We start from the raw sequence: 16,538 nt of genomic DNA on the forward strand, positions 1-16,538 counted from the left end.
GGCTGTGTGAGTGGGAAGGATTGAGGTGGCCAGGGAGGCAGTGGTTCAGCGCACAGACGCCGTATGGTGTCCACTGTCACTCACGTGGTGGGATGGGGCTGGGGGTATTAAATGGGCTGGAGGAGAAGCATCTACCCCCTGGTGGCTGGAACTGTGGGCTCATTGTCCAGCTCCCACAGAGGAAAGGGTCAGAGAGATGCTGTGGAAAGACACTGGGGGCAAACCGCAAAGTGAAGTGGCAGCCCTGTAGAGCAGATGGGGTGAAGCTGGCAGAGGAAGGGCCATCTTGAGCTTTACCAGAGGGACACTGGGCAAAAAAGTGCCCTCTGGAACAACCCGAGGGCTGAGGCTTGGGTGGTGGGGCTCAGTGACTGATTACCCACTGCGGCTGTGCTCTAAGTCAGGCTGGCTCACCAGACCCTACACAATCCTAGCTGTACCCGAAACACTCTCTCTCCTTTGAGCCCAGTGTGCTCATCCGGGATCCCCTCCTCTGTTTCTGAGTTCCTCATTCTCTACACCTCTGCCCACCTGGATCTGGCGTTGGTTCAGGCCTGTGGACTTCTTCCCCCGCCCCTGTCATTGTTTGGGTAGGGATTTCTGTGAAGGCCCTTCAGATGGTGGCTCATTGGGGCCACCCTGGCTCTGCCTTGAGGGAAGGAAGCTCAATGGAGGCTGAGTTATAGATGTCTGGTCCTGCCCATCAGGCATCCCACCACCAAAGACGGATGCAGGGTTGGGGGAACTGTCCTTCAAGCAGTTTACTTGTGGGAGAGACCCCAGGACTGGGTCTGAGGAGCCATGCCTAGCCTGGTGCAGGAACACTGAGGGAGGAAGATGAGTTCAGTGCCAGGAAGTGCAGTTGGGTTGGAGGCTGGCAGGTCAGATTAAAGGGAGGCAAGCAGGCCAAGGTCAGCATGACGGAGGTTGAGAGAGCCAAGTGAGGTCTGAGAGAGCAGAGCAGGGTAGCCAGGATCCAGCGCGCAAATGCTGGTCCTCCCAGATTGCTCTTTTGCGGGGGGAAGTGAAGGACGAGGGTCTAATCTGTTGGTCATCTGTGAATACATCTCCAGCTAAGAGGAAACAGTAGGTTGGATCCTCTGAGAGGCAGATGCCAAAACAAGGTTAGATATTCAAGAGATTTGTTGGGGAAACGCTTGTGAAGGATAAAGGGGAGAGAGCGGCAGCAGGCAGGGCAAGCCTGCAGAAGTGATGCGGGACTGCCCCCCGGGGAAAGCAGAGGTGAAAGTTAAGAGGGCTGGACAGGAAGGTCTCAAACCTAAGCTCACGTCTGAGAAAGTTTTGGCCAGGCTCATATAGCGGTTCCTGAACCAAGTCACCCATTGGAGTTCCCTGCGTCTGTTAGGGGTGGGCGGGCACTTGCTCCGCTGCTGCACCCAGTCGCTGGCTGTATCTGGTAGGGGTGGGCAGAGGCTTGCTCCCCACTGCCTGCTCCCTTCACTCAGTCATTGGCTGTATCTGGTAGGGTGGGTGGGCACTAGCGCCCCTGCTGCACTCAGTCATTGGCTGGGAGCTGCCCTGGGAAGCCTGGCCTCAGTACACGTGCTGGTGGATCCAGAGGGGCAACAGTAAGAGCGGGCTTCCAGAGATCTGGTGGTGCATTTCCATGGTCTCTAAATGGCTTAAAAGAGGCTGAGGGACGTGTCTCCGAATCACTTCCAGGGGCACATTATCTTCATATTGCCACTTCCAAATGCTCATTGGCGTTTAGAGTTATTTAATCCAATTCACCTGGCACAGGAAGGGAAGTGGGTGGGGAAATCAAGAAGAAAGAAGGGTCTTACAGTTGTAAAGCACTGGTCTCCAAGAATGGAGACCTGCGTTCTCAGGTTCTGTCACTAACTCTCTCTGCAAGCAAAAGCAAGCCATCTTCCCTCCGTGGGCTCATTTCTGCATTTGTAGATGGGGGGTAATAGTAATCTACACCTCCTAGACATGTTGTGAGGATAAAAGAAAATTGTGGATGTGAAAGTTTGCTTTTAGCAGAAAAGAACTGTATGGTTATGTGTGGACAGACAGCATTCTGCCTATGGAATATGTTTCTCTCTAAATAAACTCTCTCTCTCAAAAAAAGAACCGTACAGATACGTGGTATTATATGAACATTATTAATAGGGGTGGGCTGGGGTTATTATGATGAGTAAATAAGTTATTTCATGTGACATGCTTAGCCAGGCACAAAGGCTTAATAAAAATTAGCTGCTATTTTTTTTTCACCCCACAATTTGGTCAAGGGCCAGTTCTATTCAGGGATAATTCTTGAATGAGTTTAGGCCTAAACGGTTTTCCTCAGGAAATCTGAACTCAGAGCTGCTGCTCAGGGCTCACTCTGTCCTGGCTGAGCTTCCACTTCCTGTGCCAGCGTTTGCTGGGATTCGGGAGGCTCTGTGGAGAGAGGCTGCAGTTTCATATTTAATGTTGTCTCTGCTCCTCCACCTCCGTGAAGTAGGCACTGTTAGTACCTCTGTTTACAGAACAGCTCAGAGAGGTGAAGCGTCTTGTCCAAGGTCACAGAGCAGGCCTCAGTCACAGCTCAGAGCTCTCTGGAGCAGGAGCCATCAGGCTGAATACCCCCTCTCAGGAGTGTGAAAAATGGGCTAGGTGTGTCAAGGGCCTGGCAGAGTGGTGGTACAGGCAGGTTCGGCAAACAGCTATTATTTCAGTCCCCGTCTGCCCCGGGTGTGGGTAGCTGCTCCTCAAAAGCTTCCTGAGTCCTTCGTTGCCCGTCCTTACCAGAGGTGCCACGTTACACATCCTTACACAGAATATGACCGCTCTGTCAGAAGGCCAGCTTGCTCCGTTGGTGTGTTCCTGGCGTGGCTGCCTGGCAATGCTGCCTTTGAGGCCTCTTGCCTTCTGGGAGGGAAGTTCCAGCTGGTTGGGCTGCTGCCCGCTAGCCCAAGGGCTGTATGCAAGGAGAGGGCATTTTTAATAGTTCTTTGGCATATTTTCTGGCCCCCAATATTTTTAAAGCAAATTTCTCTCTCAGTTGGCTCTCCCTCCTGCATTCATTGATTCATTCAACAAACTTATTGAACACAAACAACACCACCACCAGCGCTCACAACATCTACTGAGTGCTTTTATGTTCTCGGATCCATGATGACTACAAGGAAAACAAGACTAGAATAATCACTGTTGAGCTCTTACTCTGGGCAAGGCAGCAAGCCGAGCGCTTTGCATCATGACCCTTCCCATCTTTAAGCAGCCCTGTGAGGTGGATGCTATTATCCCCTCGGTACAGAGAAGGAAGCTGAGGTGGAAAGAAGTGGAGCAACTTGCCTGAGGACACACAATTAATAAATATTGGCACCAGATTCAGACTTTCTGACTCCCAGACCCAGGCTCTTAACCACTACACTGACTCTTCTAAGGGCGTGTGTTTCTTAAGAGATGGATGTTTTAACATTTAGCTATGCAAAAAAAGTAATCTTTAGAATCATTTAGGTCCAGATTCAATCGCAGATCCACCAGTAACTAGTTGTGTAACCTTGGGTAAATTTGTGGGGGAAAACCCCACAAAACTTCAACTATTGAGCACCGTAACTAGTGCCCTTCTAAGTGCTGTATATACAGCCACACCCTGGAGAGATTGCGTGTTGGGTTCCAGACCACCGCAGTACAGTGAATATCACAATAAAGCCAGTCACACAAATTTTTTGCTTCCCTGGTGCATATAAAATTTATGTTTACACTGTATTAGTTAAAAATAATTATTTGAACTTTATTTACATTCTACAGAAGAAGGAACTGAAGCTCAGAGAGGTTAAGTAACTTCCTCTAAGCATATCAGTCAAGGTCCAGTCAGAAGATAGAAACTATACAATAATTTGAATGGAGAAAGGTTAATATAAAGAATTGTAAACTAGTTGCAGGGCATATTAACTACTGAGGGGTAAAGATAACAGTAAAGAACGCAGAAGTAGAGGATGTAAGGAGCACTGTCTTCCTCTAGGGTGGAGGCAGGGTACCTGCGAAATAATAAGAAATATATATATATTGTTCTCTGCCCTGAATCCTAATACAGAGTTCCTAAAGTCCTATAATTTCCTGAATGATGGAGGAGATAGGAGTGCCTCACCTAAAGCTCCTAAATCCCTTGGAATTTTCTGGGTGATAGGAGTGTCTTTTGTTCTAATGATGCCACTCTTGGGAGGCTCCTGTATGGGGTCTGGTCACCTGAAAGACCAAGCATGATTAAGAAGCTTGGAACTTTCAGCACTACCCTCCACCCTCTGGGAAGGGGTGAGGAGTGAGGGGTTGGAGATTGAGTTAATTAATAATCAATCATGCCTGTGTGATGAAGCCTCCATAAAAAAAAATCCCTGAACTATGGTGTTGGGAGAACATCCGGGTTGGTGAACATATCCACATTCCAAAACGGTGGTGCACGACGCACCCCAACTCTACGGGGACAGAAGTGCCTGCACGCAAAACACTTGTAGATCTTACCCTATGTACCTCTTTATCTGGCTGTTCATCTATATCCTTAATTGTGTCCTTTATAATAAACTGCAAATGTAAGTAAGTGTTTCCCTGAGTTCTGTGGGCCATTATAGGACATGATCAAGCCTGAGCAGGGGCTTGTGGTAACCCCTAATTCCTAGCCAGTTGGTCAGAAGTATAGGTGAGTACCTGGGACTTGTGATTGGCATCTGAAGCCACGAGACAGTCTTGTGGGATTGTGCCCTGAACCTGTGCGTCTGCACTAGCTTCAGATAGTTAATGTCATAGCTGAACCGTAGCACACCCAGGTGGTGTCTGAGCATTGGAGAATCAGTTGGTGTCCCCCGCCTCCTCCCACTCCCACATTTGGTGTCAGAAGTGCTGTGAGTCGAGGACAACACGGGCATTTTCTTTTAGTATGCAAGGAAGGAACAAATTTGGAAGAGGATCCCTTCTCCCTGGGCTGAGATTCAGACCTCAGTGGAGAGGGTGTGAGTTAGTCCACTGGATGGTGGAGAGGTTCGCTGAGGTGCCACAAGTGGGAAACCGGATCCTGGGATGCCAACAGAACTCTCTAGGGACCTGCCTTCTGGGGTGTGATTAAGATCCCCTGAGGGGCTGATTGGGAGAGTGCTGCTGACGTTTGCAGTGGAGTTGCCTTCTGGGGTGCTGGTGAAACTTGCTGAGGTGTGAGCACCGTTGAGATTGGGTGTCCTTTACATGCTGGTTGCTATTCACCACAGGAGCAAGAAGAAAGCAAGCACACGGAGCCAGGAAGAAAAGACCCTTCCTCCTGTAGCACCCTCGAGTGCCCTCTACTGACAAAGCTTAACATTGTATGTCCACTGACAAAGGAGAAATGTTCACAGGGTCCATCTTCAGCATCACAAAGCTGGGCGATGTGAAGGTGAGTACGGAACTGAAAGGCAGTACATTGATAACTGGCCCGGTAAGTATTATAACCTAGTAAAATCCAGGTTTATCTGACGCCAAAGCCCCAATTCTTTCAACAATAACACTGACCTTTTCTGACCTTCAGTTTTCCCATCTCTAAACTGGCAACAACTGTGCTTGTCTCACAGGGATGCTGTGTGTATTAAATAAGATGAGGTACGTATAGATCTGGAACACTGTAGAGGCTCAGTGAGAGTTAGTTGGTCTACCTGACAGATAAATGATAATTTATCAGTGGCACTGCTTGTGATTCATACAGTTGTTTTGTATCACTTTCACTGACTTTATAACATCCGGAGTCTTCTGTAAATTACAGTATTACTTTGTAGGCCATTTGCATCGTGTATTTCTTGTATTATTAGATGTGGCAGATTTGACCATGGAAGAAAGGCCATCTTCCCATCACATCCTCTTCTTTGTGGGTCATACTGTTCAGTGTCAAACAGTGTGTGTGTGTGTGTGTGTGTGTGTGTGTGTGTGTGTGTGTTTGTGTGTGCTGCTCTTTGAATGAGGGTCACCTTTACAGGTGGGGAGTACGTTACTGAAAGTTTCATGTTCAATCTTTGCTTCCTTACTTGACCTCATAACTGTGGGAATTCTGATAATCACTACTCAGGCATTGAAGACATCCTATAGAAGTCTGTTTCTCAGAGCTTGTACCTTTCCCATCATTTCTTATACCAGCACCCAGGGGGCCCTTAGGGACCCTCTTTGTCTCCTGAATCTAATAAATGTCCCTTGTGCTAAAGGTTGACCAAGAGCCTTTGGTCGTTTGCAAGGGAGCCCTGGCCTTCTAGTGGGGCCCAAGCCATCCTGTCTGGCGTGTGGTTTTGTGGGACAAAGAACACGTCATCTCTTTTGTTCCTTTCTATCTTCCAGGCCACACTTTATACACAATAATAGAATGTTGGAACAGGGGTGGGTGACATACTATGTTCCAAACAAAATTTATCAGGGGTCTACCCTGAAATTTTTCACGTGTTCTGACATTTGACATTTCACGTGTTCTGACATTTCACAGCTTTCCTTTGAGGTTGCTGGATATTTTTGTCCTTATTTTAGTGATGGGGCTCAGAGAAAGTGACTTGTTTCAGGTCTCCCAGCTGAGGAGTAGAGCTGGGATAAGGACTGCGGTATCCAACCCTTAACTCCAGGCTCTTTCCCCCAGTTTACAGATGAGGAGACTGAGGCCCCAAGATGGGAAAGGACTTTCCCAGAGGCACATCAGCAGGTCAGTGGACCCAACCCAGACCCTAAGCACTCTCATTCCCTGTTCATCTACTTTCCTGCTCAGACTGGTTATTGAGCTATTGTTTTAGGAAAGGAAAACAAATTTCATATGAAGTGATTTAAAAACTTTCAGGCTCTTCCTCAGTTGCACAACCAAAAGCTCCATGTTATTTACAAATGTTATTTTTTAAGGCATTTAAGACGTCCAGTGATACATTTACTTCATTACTGAATTGGCAATGTGCAGTAACTAAAAATTCATCTGATTCATCAAACTTTCAACACCCTTTGACATAGGGACTATATCGTACTGAGATTTCATTGTCCTGGAACAGCCACAAACATTTATATGTGATCAAAGAGAAGAAGTGTCTGTCCAGAAGCCAGGTTTTCTGATTCTGAGCCCAGTGCCCTGGCTCATTTGCTTTATTAAAGAATGTTATATTTTTTACTGACTAACATGATGGCTATAATTACCCAGTGCTTTGAACTTTACCTTGCATGTATTAACTCATCTAATCCTGAGAACAATCCCCTGTCGTAGATATCATTATCATTCCTATTTTACAGAGATATTCACAAGGGGATATATTGATAATATTAAACACTTATATATTGTCTAGTCTTTGTAAAGGTTTATTTTCTACTTTTAACCCTTGAATCATCTACTCCCCGTGGGGTTCCTTCATGTCCCAAGATATTTGTATACTATGCATCGATAATGCACAAGGCCTCAGTTAAGATACTTTGAGTTCAAGTGATTGAACATCTATCTAATAGTGGCTTAAGAAGTAGGCAGTTTCCCATTTTTAGCAACATGGATGTACCTAGAGATTATCATACTACGTGAAGTAAGTCAGATAGAGAAAGACAAATAACATATGATATCACTTATATGTGGAATCTAAAAAAATGATACAAACGAACTTACTTACAAAACAGAAATAGACTCACAGACATAGAAAACAAACTTATGGTTACCAAAGGGGAAAGGGGGGAGGAGGGATAAATTGGGAGGAGGGATAAATTGTACACACTATTACATATACAATAGATAAACAACAAGGACCTACTGAATAGCACACAGAACTATATTCAATATCTTGTAATAACTTATAAAGGAAAAGAATCTGAAAAAGAGTATATGTGTATCCAGTTTTATATATGTATTTGAATCACTTTGCTGTACACCTAAAACATTGTAAATCAACTATACTTCAATAAAAAAAAGAAGTAGGCAGTTCCAGGCTGGTTCAGGGACCAAACAACCAAAATCAAAACAAACCAAAACCCCAAAACAAAACCAGCCTCTTTCCACCCTTCAGTTCCTCTTTCCTCAGAACACTGACTTTTGTCTTCAGGCTTGTTGCCTTATGATTTAAATAGAGCTACTTCAGCCTCAGTCCTCAAATGACTATTTTCAAAGGTAGGAAGCCAAGGGATGCCACAGTAGCATCTCTCTATCAAGTGAGGACATCTTCCCCTAGAAGCCCTCCAGTAAGTTTCTCCATATAGATCACTGAGTTGAACTGAGTCACATGGCCACTGCTAGTTGCAAGGAAGACTAGGGAAACACGAACCTCTGTGTGTGTGTAGATGTCAGCATGAAAAAGGTGGGAAGGAAATGTCTATTGGGTATTCAAACAGCAGTTTCCATCACACATGATAAATTGGTAGTGGATATTTATCTTTTAATGTGGTCTCCAGGGGCTACTGAGCCATTGCATTTATTTAATTCTCAGAACAACATTGGGAAGTTGCTGAGTCACATGGTGGAAGTTCAAGAGCTAAATATGGTTACTCTGAGGTGTCATAATTCTATGATTGAACAATGCGTGGTGTATCAGGATGCTTTCTGCTGTATAGAACAGCCACCTTTCCTGTGAGGTTTTGTGTGAGTTTGAGTGCCACTTCTTGCCCTTGCCCTTGTCCAATAGTTAATTTTAGCTGAAGAGTGTAGGTAGAACAAAGGGGCCATATTCATTTCATAAAATGAGATCAGCAATGAGATGAACTCCCTTAGAGACAGGATTTGTTTCAGGACCAAAGAAGGAAGAACAGGTGTGTAAAGAGGGTCTTAACACTATCCTTGAGGGAGGGCTGGCTGGGGGACATCTCTGGGAACTTGGCCCTTCTCTCCTAGGAAAATGCCTCCCACACTGTTGGCCTCTCCTGGGAACCCTCACAGAGCGAGAGCTCTCTCCACAGATTCATCCTTAGAAACTGCAAAGCAGATGTTTGCTTTGAGGAGGTAAAAGTTTACCCTTCTGTCTTATTTTCAAAGGTCAGCAGAAAGGACTGTAAGATCTTGCCTGATTGATTTAGAGGACAGTTTGCTGCTGAGCCCTAGGACTCATAGCCCATTTGCTACCACCTGTCTGCTTCTCTGATGGGCAAAGCTGTTTCTTTTGGGGAGGTCTGCGGGGGTGGGGAGCAGAGTCCTTTCTTCCCCTCTAGAGCTTGGTGCTCACTCTGCATGGTGAAGACAGCACAATGTAGCAGACTTTCTGGGAACAGCCACCTTCTCGTGCCTGGCATTGAACCCAGGTATGGCCATGAGAGCGGAAGGACACCTGACGGGGCGCCAGGGCTCTAGCACTGACCCATCTGGCAGGCACACGTGCAGGGAGCACCTGCTCTGTGCCAAGTACCACGCTAGGGGTCAGCCTGGGAGGAGAGTCAGGCTTCCCACCTCCACATCCAGTGCCCTTTGCCCTATTCATGCGAAAAGAAGCAAGGCGATTAACATGGAGCACATTCTACATGCAAGACATTGTGGTACTGTTCCATTTTATTGGTGAAGAAATGGAAGGTCAAGAGTGTGAAGTCCATGTGCACAGCCGTGCAGGTAGGAGGTGGTGAAGTCAAGGAGGGAACCCAGAGTAGTCTGCTCCGAAATTTACCCTCGTCTCAAGTCACCCAATAAGCTCAGCTCAGAATGGCGACTCACTTGTCGTTCTCTCTCTGAGGAGTTTGGACCTTATCTTGGGCATACTTGGAGACACTTACAGGGAGAGAGGTTAGATTTTCAGTGCTAAGGAAATCCCTTTGAAATCTTTCTGTGTGTGGCTTTGGAGGGGTTGGTATGAGACTGCTGCTGGGGAAATCTGAAGGAGACAGTGTATCTAGGGCAGAGGTGATACGGAGGAGATAGGGTGGTGGGACAGAGGATGTAGAATCCGTAGGACTTGGTGAGGACTGATTGGATGTGGTGGGTGTGAGTGGGAGGAAGGCACTGCAACATCTAGACCACATGTTAGCATTTTGCATAACATTCTTATAATCAGCACAGCACCTCACTCATATTATACTTCCTACAAATTGCATTGGCTTTCGCTTTGGACTGAATGCCTATGTGCCCCAGAATTCATATATTGAAACCTAATCCCCAGTGTAACGGTATTTGGAGGTAGAGCTTTGGGGGAAGTAATTAGGTTGTAATGGCAGGGCCTTCATGAATGGGATTAGTGCCCTTAAAAAAGAGACCCCAGAGAGATCCCTCATCCCTTCCACCATGTGAGGACTCAGCGAAAAGCCATCTGTGAACCAAGAAGTGGGCTCTCACCAGACATCAAATCTGCCAGCACCTTGATCTTGGATGGCCCGGCCTCTGGAACTGTGAGAAATAAATTTCTATTGTTTATAAGTGATTCAGTCTATGGCATTTTATTAGAGCAGGCTGAATCGACTAAGAGAGCTTCCAAGCATGTTAGCCCAGTCTGGCCATCCTGACCAGTGATCCCTTTATTGTGTGGGCTTGTTGAGGTTGGTCTTCTTTTGTTCTACCCTGTCACCACCTTCAGGGTACTGGATGGCCATTCTCGCTGCCTGCTCCTAACTTTACTGTATTAGTTAGTATAACACCTTCTCCTGTGATGATGACGACACCGCCCTCGGCCCCCCCCCCCAATTAATTTCTTTCTCCTTCATCTAACAGTTCAAGGTGAGTGCGCCTAGTTGGTGGGTGGCTTTCCACCAGGTGGTGAATCAGGGCTGAGTCCCCTTCTATCTTGTGGATCTGTTAACCTCTGGGACCATGGAGTCCTCTGTATTCAGCCAGAAGATGGACAAAGGAGAGGGCGGAGCAGACACATCTGACCCTTACCTGCCTTTCCTTGCCAGTGGCATGTATCACGTGCCATCACACATTCCACATTTCATAGTGGACACTAGCCTCCCACACCTACCTGGATGTAGGGGGACTGGGCAACACAGTCTCTAGTTAGGCAGCTGCTTCCCATGACAAGTCCATACTACGGAAGGGAAAGCATGAGTTTTGGGTAGAGAGTAGCCATCTAGGCTACTCCACCCCAGGTCTATTTCCAGCCCTAACAGCAAGCACATCAGAGGCTGCATGTCAAGTACCCTTTAAGGGGTTCAGGGCCTATTAGCCACATCACACTATGAAATACAATAAAGGAGGCACAAAACATATGACCCCCCCCATAGTATATATTAGGTTGAAATATATGGAGGTGCTGTTTTGTAGATAAAAAACAGTTGAATGTTGGCAATTTCATACGATTCAACCAAATATATTGGGGAAGTGCTTCCAAAAGAGATTTTCTTAAAAATCTAGCTCATAATTTTGGGAAAATACTGCATACTCTGCTGGGGGAGTCAAATACACTTTAGCCAGCTTTGAAAAATCCTGTATTTAAGAAAATCCTGCATTGATGGGTTTCTTTAATCAGTGATTTCCTAAGTAACCCCTGTTTAATCAGTGACTTCCAAGCTAATTTGTGCATAGAATTCATTTTTCCAAAATGCCTCTTAAGCTCTCCTAGAATTAGTCTTTTACTTTTTTGCACTTTGGGAAACTTTGCATGGAACGCATGAGGGAATCCATGAGTGAATCCTTTTCTATAGCAGAAAAAAAGGTTTCTCTCTACAAAAGTCCATATTGAGCATACCGGTGGAAGTGATCAGTGTGTGTTGAGTGAATGAATGACTTTGAACTCTTCACATTTCTCTGAGCCTGTGGTCTTCACCTGCAAAGTTAAGATGACCAATTGAATGAGAAGACCTATGTAGGGAGTGTAGGAAGGGGTGGCTGTGTGTTCACTTATCCCTTCGATTAGCATCCCTGAGGCTGAAGAAGGCAGCCACGTGCCACGCAGAGGACACCTCGTTTCAGCAGCCACGTGCGGGATTGCTTTGGTCCTGACGTGCAAACATGTTTAAGCTCGGCTTCTTGAGAGTTCACATGGATGTTAGGGTCTGGCAGAGTTATGTCTGTGCGCTCAAGAGAGAAGAAAGTAAAGAGCAACATCCTTGTGTTGGCATGAAACGGCTGCCCTGTGATTCTGGGCTGGAGGTTGGGGGTAGGGCTGGGGCTTCAGTAAGCACCAAGCTGAGAAGCCCACGTGGAACCACTTTTCCATGGTCTAGTCTGGGAACTGGAATGCTCTGAGCTTGGAATAGAGTTATGGCTCTGGTTAAGAGGCTGATGCGCTGGGGCCCGCATGGCCTCTGGCAGGGCCTTGGACACATCTGTCCTCCCCCTGTCCTGACCTTGCTTTGGCAACCTCCTCCCAAGGCCTGGCAGAACCCCCAGAACGGATTTTTCTCCTGGCCCCCAGTGAGGCTCTACACTGGCTTCCAAACATGTGTGACTAGTTTGGCCAGCTAAGCCCGAGGCCCCTCCGCAAGTGGGGCACTTGCTGGGATGGGTCTTCTTCCACCCTGCACACTTGCCATGGCTTCCAGCTGAGTCACGTACCTGGTCCTCCTGCAGGACACCACCCCCAGGGCTCTTTTCAACACTAAGAGGAAGTGGGTAAGGGTCCTTATTTGGGACTAAATGCTGTCCCTGTTTTCCAGGTTGCAGTGGGGCTGGTGCCTTACCTAGGTCCTCCTGCCAACAGCCGCTCGTGAGCTCTGTAACCTTGGACAGATACTCTAATCTCCTTGAACCTCAGTTTCTTCATCCATATAATGGGGATAATTATTGTTGTTTCATCCCCTTCGGCCACTACACGCTCATTGAGGGTGTTGTTCTGCATGCCAAGCACTAGAGATGCGAAGATGAACTACAACCAGTTCCTGCCCCAAGCAGGTGATGCTCTCTAGAAAAAAAGGATGTGAAAGTAAGTGCCAAGTCCCAGGCTGGGCATCCAGAACACGTTGAAGTGGAAATGACTGGGACTTTAAATTCACACATACGTATGCTTGAATTCCAGCTCTGATATTAAGTTGCTGTGTGATCTTGGACAAGATATGTTTTTGGGTCCTCAGCTCCCCCATCTGTACAATGAGGAGGTTGGACTAAATTCTCTTTTTTCTCTGATATTCTCTGATTGTATGACGTTATCAACCTAGAAATCAAAAAGAGAAATCAATTAGTTGAATTGGTCACTTGATGTCTTGTGTCAGCGCCCAGTGGGTACTGTGGCACTTATAATTCTATCCTGGACATTCTATATTGAAGACATTTTTTTTTTTTAAATTTTATTTATTTATTTATTTATGGCTGTGTTGGGTCTTCATTTCTGTGCAAGGGCTTTCTCTAGTTCCGGCGAGCGGGAGCCGCTCTTCATCGCGGTGCGCGGGCCTCTCACTATTGTGGCCTCTCTTGTTGCGGAGCACAGGCTCCAGACGCGCAGGCTCAGCAATTGTGGCTCACGGGCCTAGTTGCTCTGCGGCATGTGGGATCCTCCCAGACCAGGGCTCGAACCCGTGTCCCCTGCATTGGCAGGCAGATTCTCAACCACTGCGCCACCAGGGAAGCCCTATATTGAAGACATTTTGAGGAGTCCTTTGTATTTTGGGGGAAAGAGCCTAAGCTTTGGCGTGCGACATTCTTAGAATCTAATTCCACCTTTGCCACAGACTGGCTGAGTGACTTCAAACAAATCACTCAGTGTCTCTGAGCCTCCATTGGCCATCATACAATTTTGGAAAAAACATGCAATTTGCAGCTTTGTTGTAAGAATTAGAGACTGCTTAGGTGCAGCGCCTGGCATAGTGGACCCTCGCTATGTGGTCCTGAGTCCCTGGAGAGCAGGCTCTGCATCTGGCCCATTGGTCTCTGCAGGACCCAGTGCAGGGCCAGACAGGGACAGATCCTCAGTATTCATTGAACGAATGAATAGGTTTCAGTGCTATGCTTTGTAACTTGGGCCCCAAACAAGCATATTTTCCTCTGTTGCAGGAGGCATATAACAGGGAAATGGAAAGAACTTTAGACTCAGATACAGGCCTGAGATGCAGGTTGTACCGTATGGACCCTGCCCAGGAATTATAAACCCTTGGGCAAGTTGTGGCCCATCTCAGAACTTCAGCACCCCAGTTACCTCAAATGCAAATTGTCCTGCCTTCCTTGCTGCGTTCCAAGGTGGTCCAAAGAATTTGTGGCTGTGAAACTACTCTGTAAACTCTGAAGTGCCGTCCCACGTAGGGTTGTTGTTGCCAGCAGCAGTTTGCAGAGGGCCATGAAGGTGTTGACATCTGCCATTTGGCATTGGCTTGGAGGAGGTTCAGATGGTCCAGTGCCCAGGCATATGAACTTCTGGAATTTCACATGCTGGGAACATCATCAGGAGACACTGGTTGACCTCCCTTTGTTCCCAGGCGAGCACATGTACTTGGCTCACTGTCCCCATGGATGTTAGTGAAGCATTTATGCAACACAAGCAAGGCTTCCAGAGCATCCTAAAGCAATGCTAACTTTTGTGTGGGGCTTCATAGTTTGTGTATCAGCTTTACACCTATGGGTTTCACAGAGGAATGCTTAATATACCCATTTTACAGATGGGGAAACCGAGGCCCAGAGAACCATTTATGGAGTTTTTTTTTTTAAATATTTATTTATTTATTTATTTATTTATTTATGGCTGTGTTGGGTCTTCGTTTCTGTGCGAGGGCTTTCTCTAGTTGCGGCAAGTGGGGGCCACTCTTCATCGCGGTGCGCAGGCCTCTCATTATCGCGGCCTCTCTTGTTGCGGAGCACAGGCTCCAGACGCGCAGGCTCAGCAACCGTGGCTCACGGGCCTAGTCGCTCCGCGGCATGTGGGATCCTCCCAGACCAGGGCTCGAACCCGTGTCCCCTGCATTGGCAGGCAGATTCTCAACCACTGCGCCACCAGGGAAGCCCTGGAGTTTTTATCATGCGCCAAAAACTGTGCTGGGTGTTCTGTTTGCTTTCTCTTTAGTCTTTATCAGGGATTTGAAGATGTGGAAACTGAGGCTTAGCTATGTCAAGTGATTTGTTCAAGGTCACACAGTGTATTAGTTAGGGTAAGAGTTAAGATGCTCTAACAGAGACCTCAAAATACCATCACTAAAGCCAGATCCAGGTGGGCTGCTTTCTCACATAACAGTTTACTCCAGAGGCACGTGTGTGGAGCCGGCCACACACAGCTCTGCCCCCTGAGGTGACTCAGCTACCTGAGTTCCTTCTCATTTTGTCATTAGAGTGTTGCCTGTCCACTTGGTTGAAGCTGTTTTTCCACCAGCACATATGTATTCCAGTCCATGGGAAAGGGGAAAGAGAGGGAGTGCAGGGCGAGCAATTTCCATTTACAATGTGTTGGTGAGAATATAGCCACACCAGGCAGCAAAGGAGCCTGGGAAATGTAGTCACAAGCTGGGTGACCAATTTGCCCATTCCAAACTCAGAGAGTGGAGGTGTTCTGCTAATCCATGTCTAGCCATCTCTGCTACACACAGTGAATGGTGAAGCTGGGTTTTGAACGCAGGTCTGTCTGCTCTTTCCATCACTCCACAGATCTTGGGGAAGAGGGCAAATTCCTTCCCTGACTTCTGCTTCTCTCTACTGTCCTATCCTCTTGGCCCATAGAGTCAGACACCTGTTGCCATTAGTATAACTGGGCATTTACTGTGTGTCAAACACAGAATGCTTTTCACAAATTGTTTCAGTTAGTCTTCAAGGAGAACTGCAAGTCTTTGTGTAGGGATCTCATAAAGGGTCAGTTGATCTGAAATGCTCAGTGACCCTGGGCGTGTGGGTGTGGCAGTCCAGCTTCTCAGTTCTTCCCTGCTATCACTGATGCTTGAGGCCTTGGGGTCTGTATACGTCTTTCAAAATTATGGTCCTTTCAGATGATGGACTGTTATCCAGCCATCACAAAGAACAAGGCAGGCGTTTATATACTGATATGGAAGGATTGCCTGGCAATATTGGTAATCGGAAAAAGAAAGGGCAGAACACTGCCTACAGCGTGCTACAGATGGGTAAGCATAACGCATTTGCCTCTAATAGTGAATAGACCTCTTATAGTTTATGCAAACAGCTGATCCCCTCCCAGAGAATGAGATGCTGGGAGACCAGGAATGGGAGAAACACTTATTCATTCTGTACACATTTTTGTATTTTGAATTTGTTACCATACGGGTATAAATATTTCCTATTTTTTTAAAAAAAGTAAAAATAGAAACTAGACCTTGGGGTGTAGAGATGGCTAGGTGACCCTGGTTGATGACCCCGAACCCTGTTGGAGCTCCCGTTTCCTGATTTGTGAAATGGGGAATAAAAATCGTGATGCAGATCTGCCTCACACAAGAATCACATGCAGGGAGATGCAAGAGGGAAGACATATGGGAACATATGTATATGTATAACTGATTCACTTTGTTATAAAGCAGAAACTAACACACCATTGTAAAGCAATTATACTCCAATAAAGATGTTAAAAAAAAAAAAAAAAAGAATCACATGCAGGAATGGCCACACAGGGCTTAAGTAGTGCAGGAGAAATTGTTTGTTCACGATGAGTGTTACCTAACATTGTTATAGCTCCTTCTTGGTAGGGACGGGGAGTGGATGTTCCGTTTGTCTCGAGAAAACGTGGTCCAGATTCTGGCATTCTCTTTGGCCCTAGGAGGAACTTCCCGCCTTCATTCCAGCTGCCTTTGGGAAGTGCTCT

General features: G+C 46.7%; 1 long non-coding RNA gene across 2 annotated transcripts in view; it reads left to right on the forward strand.

Annotated features, from left to right (window-relative positions):
- Positions 1-16,538, forward strand: part of LOC130709114 (uncharacterized) — a 181,425-nt gene that overhangs the window by 55,340 nt on the left and 109,547 nt on the right. For both annotated transcript variants that reach the window (XR_009009623.1, XR_009009622.1), the window contains one exon: positions 5,211-5,374. This is a non-coding gene — a long non-coding RNA (uncharacterized LOC130709114). The remainder of the gene's footprint in view (positions 1-5,210; positions 5,375-16,538) is intronic.

This window comes from Balaenoptera acutorostrata, chromosome 1 (genome assembly GCF_949987535.1).
Source record: "Balaenoptera acutorostrata chromosome 1, mBalAcu1.1, whole genome shotgun sequence".
Lineage (NCBI taxonomy): Eukaryota > Metazoa > Chordata > Mammalia > Artiodactyla > Balaenopteridae > Balaenoptera > Balaenoptera acutorostrata.